This window comes from Macrobrachium rosenbergii, chromosome 46 (genome assembly GCF_040412425.1).
Source record: "Macrobrachium rosenbergii isolate ZJJX-2024 chromosome 46, ASM4041242v1, whole genome shotgun sequence".
Lineage (NCBI taxonomy): Eukaryota > Metazoa > Arthropoda > Malacostraca > Decapoda > Palaemonidae > Macrobrachium > Macrobrachium rosenbergii.
The window spans coordinates 16,981,084-16,993,839 of record NC_089786.1 but is presented as its reverse complement, the minus strand read 5'-3'; the positions used below and the strand labels follow the sequence as shown (position 1 = coordinate 16,993,839).

The window sequence follows — 12,756 nt, the reverse complement described above, 5'->3', positions numbered from 1 at the left end:
ATGGACATAAAACGAAGAGGTAGGAGATAAAAAATATACTTGTTCACAGAAGGTTAAAATTGCACGCATTCACAGATCATGAAAAGTTTTTATGTCCTATGAATGTGTGCGATAACAATAATAATGATTAAAAAATACTCATACCACGAGTCTTGAAATGGAGAAACAAATCCACAGTTATGTATATGTACATGTATTTAATTAAAGATAATTCTGTACAGAGAGCTTTCGGGAACAGGTTCCCGAAAGCTCTCTGTACAGATTTATCTTTAAATATATGTACAGTACGTATGCATAACAGTGGATTTGTTTCTCCAGTAATAATGATAACAATCAAACTTATTTTTATCGTGTCATTACCGTAAAATTGACATTTTTTTAAAAGTGTGGGTCCTGCAAGGCTGTACCCCGCGGAGATAGAAATCATAAGAAAATTTTAAAAAATAAATTATAAAATTGATGACACTAAAGCAGCGGTTGTACTGAATGGAACGTGATGATACAATGAGCAGAAAAATAAATTAAGAAATTTTTGGAGAGGCAAAGAAAATGGGTCGTCACCTGAGATATCAGCAGCAGGCTTGAAATCTGTCTTCATGTATTTTTATATACCTCCATAAAAAAACCTTCGTAAACTGATTTCATTAATGAAACTTTTAAGCATCTTATTCCAGAAACTTCCCTAAGAGGGCATGAAAGAACTAGTCCGTTTCAGACCAAGTTGTCGCTAGTCTTCGTTGACTTTGTGATTAGTGAAGAGACACCTCGCACTTCTCCAGTGACGATGAACTGCTTGCCGCGCTTAGTGCATGCGCAGAATTTTGGCGCTGGCGCTTTAAAAACAGTACAACGAAAACGTTATCAATTTGCGCCAATCGATCAGTCATCGACGTCGTTGCGATTGCATAGTCCTACAATTCTGCTCCGATGACGTCCATGCGCATGCGCAACGTTTAATCAAGAGGTAGCACTGATCAGGTAAATATTTGGCGCCATATAATTGCAAATGAGTTTCTGCGGAACCAGTTTGAAGAGTGGAACGGATTTAGTCACATTAGGAAAATGATTCATCTGCTAACGTGGTGCATATGTAATAACGTAACATTTATAAGATAGGAGTTAAAAAAACGCTAGAAACCGTCACCAGTAAATGGCTTCCAAGCAAAATATAAAAATCAGCTGAGAGGGTCATGGTTTCCTAGTGCATTGGATTTAATCAGCATATTTACAGTATTTTTAGTCATTTATTATTTGAATTGTTAATAATAAAAGGTTTCAAAACAAAACCAAGTATAATCATCGAAAAAAAGAACACTCCTCAGCACGATCGATAAAATCGGCACGTGCTGAACGTTGTCAGGCATTCTAACACAAACAATCACCAGCAATTATTCCTGTAACTAAAAGGAAGCGCGTTTATTAATATTATCGATAAAATCAGATTAAGTGTAGCATTTTTAGTCCATTTTATCGCTTCAGTAGCTACCAGTAATTGCTTTCAGAACGGTGCCGATTGAAATCAACGGACAGGGACAGGTTTTAAAAACATTATCGATAAAATCGGCATACTGACACCATTGCGGCTATTTTTGTTTCATATTAGGACTTACTGATATGAACGGAGAGGAAGAAGGCTTTCTTAACTAGATGAGATCAGAATGCTTCGATCAGTTTGAGCTACTTGTATCATCCAATTAAATAATCAGAAGTAAGTGGTTTCTTATTAAAAATCGACGATAAGGCACAACGATTCATTGTACACTAGTTAAGATCTGTTCGTCTAGTGAATCAAAACAAAATTGATTGAGATCCACAAAGTGCAAGTACATTCAATATAATCGGTATATTTTTGCTTCAAGAAAAATTGTTACTAGAACAAAGGACCTTTTATTTTTCTCCAAAGACAAATGCCTAATTCCTATAATTAAGAAATTTATATTTCATATCTTAAAATATCACTGGTAAATATTTCCGTAAAGAAACGGATTAACATCGACTGAGAAGGAGAGGACTTCTTTGTGTTGTCGATGAAATCAACATATTTACAGCATTTTCTGCCGTATTCGAATTTGTATGTTAAACTATAATACTTTAGTAGCTTATGTCAATAAGGCAATAGTATACTGTCGCAATAACAACACTACTTCGAAGTGTCGTTCATCAGCTCTTAAATAGCTCTCTAACTTGATTATCCATATACAATTTACGTCACGAACATAAATTCTGTGCTGCAGTCGGCTTGATATTTACCACCTCCAGCCAGAATGGAAGGAGGTTATATTTTCGCGCCTGTTTGTCTGCGTTTTGGGTTAGGAGGACACCTCATAAATAGCTGAGCATAACTTAATTAAATCCCGGTAGATATATTCATAGGGCAACTTCAAACTGACTAGATTTTGGTTGAAGTTCCTCAGAGTTACTGATTTCTTGCCATGGAACCGTCCCAATTCTGAGTCAGTTTCGCACTAACGTTATTCATTTCCAGAGCGTCAATGAATGATGATGTATGCCAAGTCTATTCAAATTCCGTCAGTCGCTCTTCAGATTGCCTGCGAACATGCACAGCAAGATAAATTTTCCACGGCCTAAATATTTACTAACAGGCTACATATTTGCTTTGTCCGGAGTGCTCTTATAATGTGCATGCATGGAGATAAAGATACTACAGTGTGGAGAGCTGATAGAGATAACTAAAAAAAATAATAATAATAATAATAATGTTTCTTAAGGAGATTACACCGCTTTCTTAGCCTTGAAATTCTGGTGGAGCCCGACTGCCAATTACAACATAACATTGCCAATATGCGTTCCGAGATTGCTGTAAGTTGTTCATTAGTTCATGTAGTCTACGGTGATTCAGAATTTTATTTTTACGCTATGCGCATAGAGTTCCTAATCACAGCCTTTGCATAGAATAATAGGTTAAAGCCTCTGGTTAGAATCAAAATTTGCGGTTCTGTGCCTAAAATTCTAAATTATGCTCTGTGCGGGGAATTTTAAATATGAGAGTATGTATCTGTATTTCCAAGTTTTTTAAAATCTGAACGCATAATTTAAAACTTAACAATTTTAATTTGTGTGTGCGCGCGCGTGTGTGGAATCGTAATTGAGGCTGTCCATTGAATTCTCCCCTATTTAGTTTTCTGTAAAAGAAAACTGTTGAGATTGGCTTTGTCTGTCCGGCCGCACTTTTTCTGTCCGCCCTCAGATCTTAAACACCACTGAGGCTAGAGAACTGCAAATTTCTATGCTGATCATTTATCCTCCAGTCATCAAACATACCAAATTGCAGCCCTCTAGCCTCAGTAGTTTTTATTTTATTTAAGGTAAAGATAGCCATGATCGTGAGTCTGGCAACGCTATAGGACAGGCCACCACCAGGCTGTGGCTGAAAGTTTCATGGGCCGCGGCTCATACAGCTGTACAGAAACTTCGGGAGCATTGTTTACTTGTTTTCCTTTGTGCTTGGATTTCTCACTTTTTGTCAGTACATTTATTTCTGAGTTTTATGTCTTTTGGCTAAAATACTTTATTTTTGGATCTGTGCTTGTATTCTCACATCTTGGACTCGTACTTTGATTTTCAAATCTTTGGCTTTAGCTTCGGTTGAATCATTTTTGTTTTTGTTCTTTGATTTTCAAAGATTTTGTTCGAGTTCCAAATTTGAGGTTCTATACATAGAATTTCAAATTTTTGTTTGAGCTTGAATTCCCAGTGTACATGTTCTGCAGTTGACTTTTTGAGTCTCGAAAGTTTTCCCTAATTTATCTATTACCAGTGTTTAACCATGCAGTTGGATTTTCAGATAGTTTGCTGGCTTTTTGGATTTACACATTTTAGACAGTGTTCGCAGTTCCAAAAGGAAATCATGGGAGCAGTTATTTTTCTGTCGCCCTTCAGATCTTCAGATTTGGATTTTTAACGTAAAGAAATTTCTGCTGAAGTATTTAAATGTTTATTATGGTCATGCTTTATAGTTTTATATATATATATATATATATATATATATATATATATATATATATATATATATATATATATATATATATATATATATATATATATATATATATATATATATATATATATATATATATATATATATATATATATATATAAGCGTAACGCATTACCATAACTACAAGTAAACGTTTCCGTAAAATAATCCTCTAAGCTAAAAATCTAACTCTTAAGATCTACAGGGAAATAATAGCGTGTGTGTATTGCACTAAAAGAAATGCAATTGTCTACGCGTTAATGAACTCCAGGTTTAGATGTGCCATTGTCCAACCTCTGGTCCCTGTGTTTGTCAGCGGCATGTACAGTACTGTAGGTGCTTGGTCAGAACTCCAGGATTCTACTTAACTTCGACACTCTTTAATTATCTTGATTTTTTTAATCATATGACACGGCAGAATATTATTAAGTGCAACCTGATTAAAGGTAGATTATGTTGTGATTCATTTAATTATACCATAGAATAGCCATAAAGGTTTTACAGACATTCTTATGACTGAATCTTGCCATCATTGATACTCGTGCATCGAACTCGCAAAACCCTGGCCAACGTTTACTTAAATAACATTTCAGAACAGTAATAACTAGATGAGGGAAGTGATAGCACATTTAATTGATAGAATAATTTCTTATTTATACAGCTATCGATTATAATCGGAAAGAAGCAAATTATGTTTATAGAGTCTTGTAAGATATCTACACCCTCAACATAGAAGGGGTTCTTAGGTCAAAATTGATTAACTTTTTATTAATTTTCCATGAATATTTTTTCATTTCTGTTTGGGAAGGGAATTTGCATGACGTTAAAATGAAATCCTAATCAGGATGAGAGCATAAAAGGGCACAGAATTATCTTAAATGGCTCAAAAATCGTAGTAAATTTATAGTAATGGAATCGATTAGGATTTTTTATTGCAAGGTCAGGCAACTGGAGTTTATACCAGAGGACAGACAAGATGTTTTGATTTCCAAGTGCGCAGAAATTTAATTTTTGAATTTAGATGTAAAAAAATGGAAATTTGTGACAAAGGGTAGACAAAGTCAGTTCATTTAAGGAACAAGATAAATTTGTTGTAAAGTCAGGACATTGAGAAAATGTTACAGATCAAGGAAAGGAAAATTATAATAAACATGGACAAGACACTTTCATGACATAATGGATAAACCTGGAAAACTGAGCCAGAGAGCAAACAAGAAGGACTCATGTTAGGGAGAGAGATAGGAATTTTAATGCAAAACATTGAATTTTGAAACTATGTCAATTTTTTCTACGAAAGACAATGCGGAATACATGTCATTAAACGCAGAAAAAATAAATTTATACCAGATTAGATAAATATATACCATTAACGATAAGCACAAAGTAGATTTGTTACCAAAAAGAAACAAGAATAATTTTATTCTAGGAAGGTGATTTTGACGACGCCGATTCTTGAGTCTTAGGCAAAACGTTCGTTTGTGTTAGAACCTAAATTAGCTCAAAATGGGAGATAAATAAAGGTTTAATCCGTTCGATAAACGCCAGCTATTGTAATAAGTTATTATCATGCTGAAATGTAAAACGGTTTGTTTAAACAGACAAAGAGGTCTGAACATTTTTTACTTTTCAACAAAGAAAACAAATTTGTGAATTTCTTCTCATCTATATTAATGTAGGGTGATTTTACTTCAAGACATTTGAATGTGCATGGTAAAAAGCTTCGAAAATCAGGTATGCCATTTGACATCATTGATAACACGTTTGACTTTCCATGGGCAATCAAACTTTTAAATGCATCTGTCTATATTAATTCAGTGTACTGACGTCACCCAAAATGTCGATCTTACAATGAAGCCTGCGGATTTTAGTTTATGGCGCTTAATTATACTTATTTGACTTTTCAGACAGGAATTCAGAGTTTAAGGTTGCCAAATTTATCTTTCCACCTAATGAGGCACGTCTCAAGCCTCTAAACACATCTTCCCGAGGAGAAAGTGTCACTTTCAAGATAGAATCTTCACAAAACAACTGCAATCATGAGACTGGCATAATCTTGCAACAACAAACAAGGACTACAAGATAACCTGCTTTTCAGGAAGAGTTCCCATTCGGGACTTACAGAGATGATCCATGCAATGGAAAGGAAATTATGTGGGTTGCTCACAGAGACTTAATCTCGTGTTCCAGATCTTCAAAGAATTTCTGCGAGAAGGGAAGGGTTTTCATGTGCTACATTCAGTCCAGAATTGAACAGGAATATATATCCTTGAGTGACACTAATATGACTATCAGTTTTAGTGTAGATATCGTTTTCATCTTTCTTACTGGTAATTCCATACAGATCTGACTGATACATTTCCAATTTATTTGGCTTTTATGACAGCATAAATTAGTTTCTCGTAAATGGAGAAGAGAGATTTTCTGAATGATAACGTCAAACTTTCTCCGTTAATTTCGTAGATCTTATTTTATTTTATTTATATTTATTTATTTTTATGTTTGTTTGTTGGGGAACCAGTACACGCAAAGCAGTCCAAACTGAGATAGGTCATAAATTAATTTTAAAGATTATTGTTAATGATTTCCCCACTTTGGCGGGTAAAAGCGTAGCCTATTGGACATATCGACCAAATTACTCAGGGAGCATAGAGGAAGCAGCGAAATCAATGTTTCAGATTTAAACTGTATGGCGAATAAATAGTTAAGGATTATTGATGATATTTAACCTCACCGTTTACTGTCGCAGTAAATAAGTGTATGGTATTGCCCAGTTTACTCGGTTTAAACAAACCCTACCGGGATCACTCAGTTGTTGACTGTTTCTTCATTCAAAGGCTGACTCTGGAATCGTCTATTTTCTCTCTCCCCGAATCCTCCAATAATCCAGATTTTCCAGATTCTAGTTAGGCCTCTCATGTTTTCCTTCTTCTCCTCTCTTGGTTTAACCAGGTTTGAAATATATTTGGCATTAGATAAACGGTGCCATCAAATTTCACAAAAAAGTAATTTTTATTCGATAGTCTTGGAGAAGGGTTAGCACACACAGATATATATATATATATATATATATATATATATATATATATATATATATATATATATATATATATATATATATATATATATATATATATTTAGAATCTACCAGTCACTTTTTACCAGATACGTAAATAATTTCAGTGACCACAATGCCCTCTTAACTTTCGCTTTCTTCAGTTTGGAATCGTTTGTCACTATTAAGCCTAGATCCAAATTAAGTAAGAAATGAAATATTCTGATGCCCGGCTAGGTTCGAACTCGCGTCTGGGGCATCAGAACCATGTAACATTAACTAGCTGTCCACGAGGAAAGGGATATAATTCTATTTGCGCTCACATGTACATATATACGTCGAATCCAAAACATTTATCAGAGCTGGAATAGACCTACCTTCACCATCATTTATATATATATAATATATATATATATATATATATATATATATATATATATATATATATATATATATATATATATATATATATAATGTATAACTGAATCAAGAAAAAATTAACATGATGAATATATAAATAAAGACAGAATCCACGAAGGAAAGAGAAACAATGGAGTGCTGCAAGGCCTTTCGACTTATAGTCCTGTATATACATACATATATGTATGTATGTATATACAGGTGTATGTATTGTGTTCATGTGTGTTTTATGGAATTTTTAACTTCCTGCTTCCCTTAACGTTCTAAGTCGACTTCTGCGAGAGAACCTAATATCCCCAAAGAATATAAATCATGATATAAATTCTCACAACCATGACCCATAATATCCCTTCGTAGATAGATTGATTGATAAAAGAGGTACACATTATGCATATGTGAGGTATAGAATATATATTATATATGAAATATAGTATATAAATATAATATATATGCAATTTGATTTGCAGAGCATAATATATAATTTATGATATATAATATATCCCCACACACGACTTTCATACCCTCTTGCGTAATCATTACTGCGTACATAAATCACCTGTCCAAGATGGAGGCGAACAGGAGGCGCTGTATTCCTGACAGGGAAACACACATCTCATCAGATCTCTATGAATACGTTCTTCAAAGTTTCAGTGATTTTGAGATGTGCACATAATACTTTTTATACCAGTGTGCATGTAAAAATATGATTAGGCATTTGTTTAGTTGATATATACAATATATTTATTTACTAAATTATATATATATATATATATATATATATATATATATATATATATATATATATATATATATATATATCCAGAGAGTATTTAAACTTTTCAAATCTCCGGTTTATTTCACAGCTCATAAGAATATCCTTAATGCCTCCAACACTTAAATTGAATTAGAAATCCAGGCTACTGTTGCCTTTCCATATCACTGCAGTTCCTTTAAAATCAGATGTTTTAAATGATGTAGGTAAGGAGTTCATATTATTGCATTCAATTTTGAGAAATCAGAGTGGGCAAAATCAGTTCATGAAACTTGGAACAATGCAGTTGGACCATTCCACAATACCTTACAAAAATTGTATATTATTAAAGTTTTTGTTATTATTATTATTATTATTATTATTATTATTATTATTATTATTATTATTATTATTATTATTATTATTATTGTGAAAGCAGTCGTATTTTTACAATAAGCACGCATTTATACGGTACAAGTCAGGTGGCACTAGTTAATTTATTAGATTTACTGTAAATAGTATACTGCCATTGCAATTTTGGTATTGTTGTTAAAAGTTTTAAAATGATGCAACCGTAGAGTTAGCTAAGTAAGTTTTAACTGAATAGGTAGGCTTTATGAGTACATAATAGCCATATGTTAATTAAGATAAAATAGAGCGAAAATAATTCTATTGTTATGAAAGAAAAAATAATTAATGAAAAATAACAATTAATTAGTATTTAAGTATTTACACAGATAAAGAGCAGTGATGTATAGTTGATTCAGAAATAAAATTGAAAGACAACGCTTACAATTACCATTAGATTTTTGCCATTACAGATATTGTGGACGGACTTTAGTAGGTATTTAAAGCAGGTTAGTAGAACATGGGGGAGCTTGTAAATCAGCTTGCGAATGTTTGTCAGTTTTTCTTTATTTACTTTCTTTTTGTTTATTATTTCATCATCACCTCCTTTTTATCACAGTTGCACAGTCTGTTCTGTGAAAGACTGCTTGCATATTGATGGTTCATTAGGCTAATTTTACATGAATATTTGTATAGTTAATAATAATAATAATAATAATAATAATAATAATAATAATAATAATAATAATAATAATAATAACTGGGAAATAGACGATGAAATACACTAAATGGCAGAAGGAAAACGATATATATATATATATATATATATATATATATATATATATATATATATATATATATATATATATATATATATATATATATATATATATATATATATATATATATATATATATATATATATATATAAAGTATTTCTCTTCTTTAGTCATTTTTCTTCATTAATAATTATTTATAACTCATAATAGAGAGCTGTCATTATTACCGTGAATGTTTTAATGATGTCGGAAGCAAAACTAAACTAACGGCACAGCATGCATATATTAAAAGTTAATTAGCAACGCTTACCGTGGATACAGGGCGGTGATTCTGCCCAAATCCTGATATTTCCTTACGAACGAACCTTTGGTCCTTTTAGCCCAACATGACCTGAATCTTGAAAATTTGGTTTGTTGCCAAGACTTGCAGACACTCAGGTGGCTGAGCTCGAAGTGTTTTTTAGCCTGAATTTCGTGATCTTCCTCAGAGTTTTCCTGTATGCCTTAGCGTATGGCAATAACTTTAAGTGCTTCTCAGACTCGGTACTCACGATAGGCTTAGATGCTATTCTGTTTATTTGCTTTGCTGAATACGTCTCATCAAGCTTGATGAAATGGTACTTTTAAATTGGCCTAACGTTCTTTTCATCAATCATTAATGCACTTTTTACTGTTATATCGAGGCATACATGCAGACATTTATAAAAACCGGGGTGGTTTTTTAAAGTCTGTAAAGATTGCATAGATAGGAAACCAGCATGATTGACAGGAATAGCTAAAAAGTATTGTCGACTCAGTTCCTAATCTACTTTTGGGATTACCTTGGAACCCATCGCAAATCTCCTCAGAACTTGTCTTGCAACATTCAGGTATCCAGACAGACAGTCATTCATTGGCGCCCAGTCGTAGCGAGCGAGTGTACTTAAATATACCGGAATTCTCTATTTTTCTGAATCATCATTTCACTTTATCCCTTCGTAAAACCACTGAATTATTCACTTCCAGGGAAACCTTCACTTCCGTAAATTAAATGTTCCCCGCTGGAATTTGGACGAGGTCCAAGCGAGACGTAAAACTGGGTCAAATTTGCCTGGTGAAGAATTTCTGAAATTTTTTTACACTATCAGCGATGGGCCGTGCACGATTCTCCGCTATCCCTTGGTCTTTACGGGTGACGGATGAGGCCTGATGATGGCACTAACGGATGTTAGAAGGAAGTGGATGCACGGATTCCATCCACTTGGTGTGCGCAAACGACACTCACACACAGGGACGCAAGGCGAAGTGGGGCACGCGGCCTCTTGCGACTACCTCGGCCTGTAAGCCAACACTGCCCATCGCCAGTGTCCTGGTCTACCCTCGACCCTGCAGATGGGGCGGGGCATAACTCGATGGGGCGGGGCTTCATCAATTAGGCGGGGCATGCTCCAAAACGAGAGAAATGCCAATATCTGCAAAAAGGGCATCAGCAGTTGCTTTTAGTAAGGAATACCAAATGAACCAAGAAAATGGACCCTTAGATGCGTTTTAAGATGCTGTATCTGGAATAGTACACTGGAAAAATGTGAGCAAATACAGAGACAGACTGACAGTTTCTTCAGGAAAGAAGCGGGACAAGGAGAAATAATAATTTTAAGGCAGTAGGTCACTTTCAAAACGAACGATTGCTAATACAAATTAATTCATACTTCTTATTTTCTTCTTTTTTCCCAAAAGTGTGAGGACACCAAGGACTTCGAGGAAATGCGTCTTGCTAATGAAGGACTTTTGTTATCATATTCAATCTCGTTTATCGGCTTGTCACTGGAAGCGAATTAAAGGTTATGGAAATCAGTTTTAATACATCCAAGTGAAGTCAAGTTTTGTGAAAATGGGAAATTATCATTGATTATTTTATTAGGAAAATACATTTATATTCGAATTTATCCTTAGCACTATAATAAGATTTTAATATTCACTGTCAGTAAAACTATTTTGAAGAAGAAATTTTTCGAAAGAGAATATGGAAATAAGATTAATACATAATTTTTTATTCGTTTCTGGGTTATTTACGGTAAGAAAACTCGCTGAAATGAATGAATTCGGGAATAAACGTCTTGTTTTGTTCACCCCCGGTCAGTAAGACTTACAGCAGTTTGAAGCAAGCTTTCCTAAGAGTTATTTAGAAGAAAAAATAACTTCCTTTAATGAAATTGGGGACTTAAGAACAAAACTGTTTGTCACCCATGGCACATAGTTTTTTTCAAGAAGTTTAAGAAGGTTTTCTTAAGAAAATTACTTAAAAAGAAATCATTTCTTTAAAAGAATTATGAATATAGTGGGAGATGATCTCAGCCACATCTGGTGCATGATACTAACAAATGCTTTGCGTTGTCCTCGCCGTCCACTATTCTCCTTTTGTCAGAGTTGTTGCACATGTGACACGGTATTTATATTCCCTGACTGAAGTCTATATTGTCTTGCTAAAGTATCGAACAGTGATAATAACAACAATAATGCAAAAAACATTCTCAGTAATTTTGTCTAGATATATTGAAAGAATTTCAGTCTGTACATCTCTCCTTGTAGGTAATAAGAGCAGAACAGGCTCTCGAAACTTCTCTGCAACTCTGTATGTATCAAGAAAACAAAATGACTGCAGATTTTATTCTTCATTTTAGTGTTAACGAAAGAATGAGAGGTTAGAAAAACAATGAAAATAATAAAGCTTGAGTGCAGTAATTCGACAAGTAAAATTACCAGGTTTCCACGAAGAGATAATTTGCTTATCCGCCTCCAAGTGGCGAGGAAAGAGAGAGAGAGAGAGAGAGAGAGAGAGAGAGAGCGAGACAGGCTCTTCTTGCAAGGAGTTAACCTCATTTGCATTATCACAAGCGCCTCGTGCATTTTGGAGAATTAATACCGGGGCTTTTGCAAGGAGGTTTGACTTAGGCAACAAGCGACGTTGGTGGAGGAACAAGCGACGCATTGGTACTTCTTTATGGTTTTGCATATACAAGTGACGTTTGATTGTTTGGCCAAAAGACAAGGATGTATGGTCACAATGGTCTTTTTGAAAAGATGCAACAAAATAACTCGCACCGTTACAAGGAGAATGAACGACAGACAAGCAGTCTAACAAAGGGTCAAAGAAAAACAGAAAAGTGATTGTTTATAAAACAACTCTTGCAAGATTCCATATTTAAATTTACTTCACTACTTGACCGAACCAGTTACTAAACAAAAGTGAATTCAGCACCTGCTAAATAATCCTTTTGTATTCAAGAACTTTTTGGTGCACGGCCTGCCTCTCTTACTCCTAATACCATGCTTTCTTAAGAATGTGCTTTTGCCTCAGTCTCTCGTATCACTTCTTTGAAATTCAGTGTTGTCTCCAGGTGGTTTGCTCTTGCATGGGTATGACCATCTT

The 12,756-nt window shown here is 34.1% G+C and overlaps 1 protein-coding gene across 1 annotated transcript in view; it reads right to left on the bottom strand.

Moving 5' to 3' along the window:
* LOC136830252 (R-spondin-1-like) overlaps positions 1-10,683 on the bottom strand; it is a 351,908-nt gene extending 341,225 nt beyond the window's left edge. The window contains exon 1 of the mRNA XM_067089609.1: positions 9,658-10,683. The gene's annotated coding sequence lies outside the window, so the exon portion shown is untranslated. The remainder of the gene's footprint in view (positions 1-9,657) is intronic.
* Between the last annotated feature and the right edge of the window lie 2,073 nt (positions 10,684-12,756).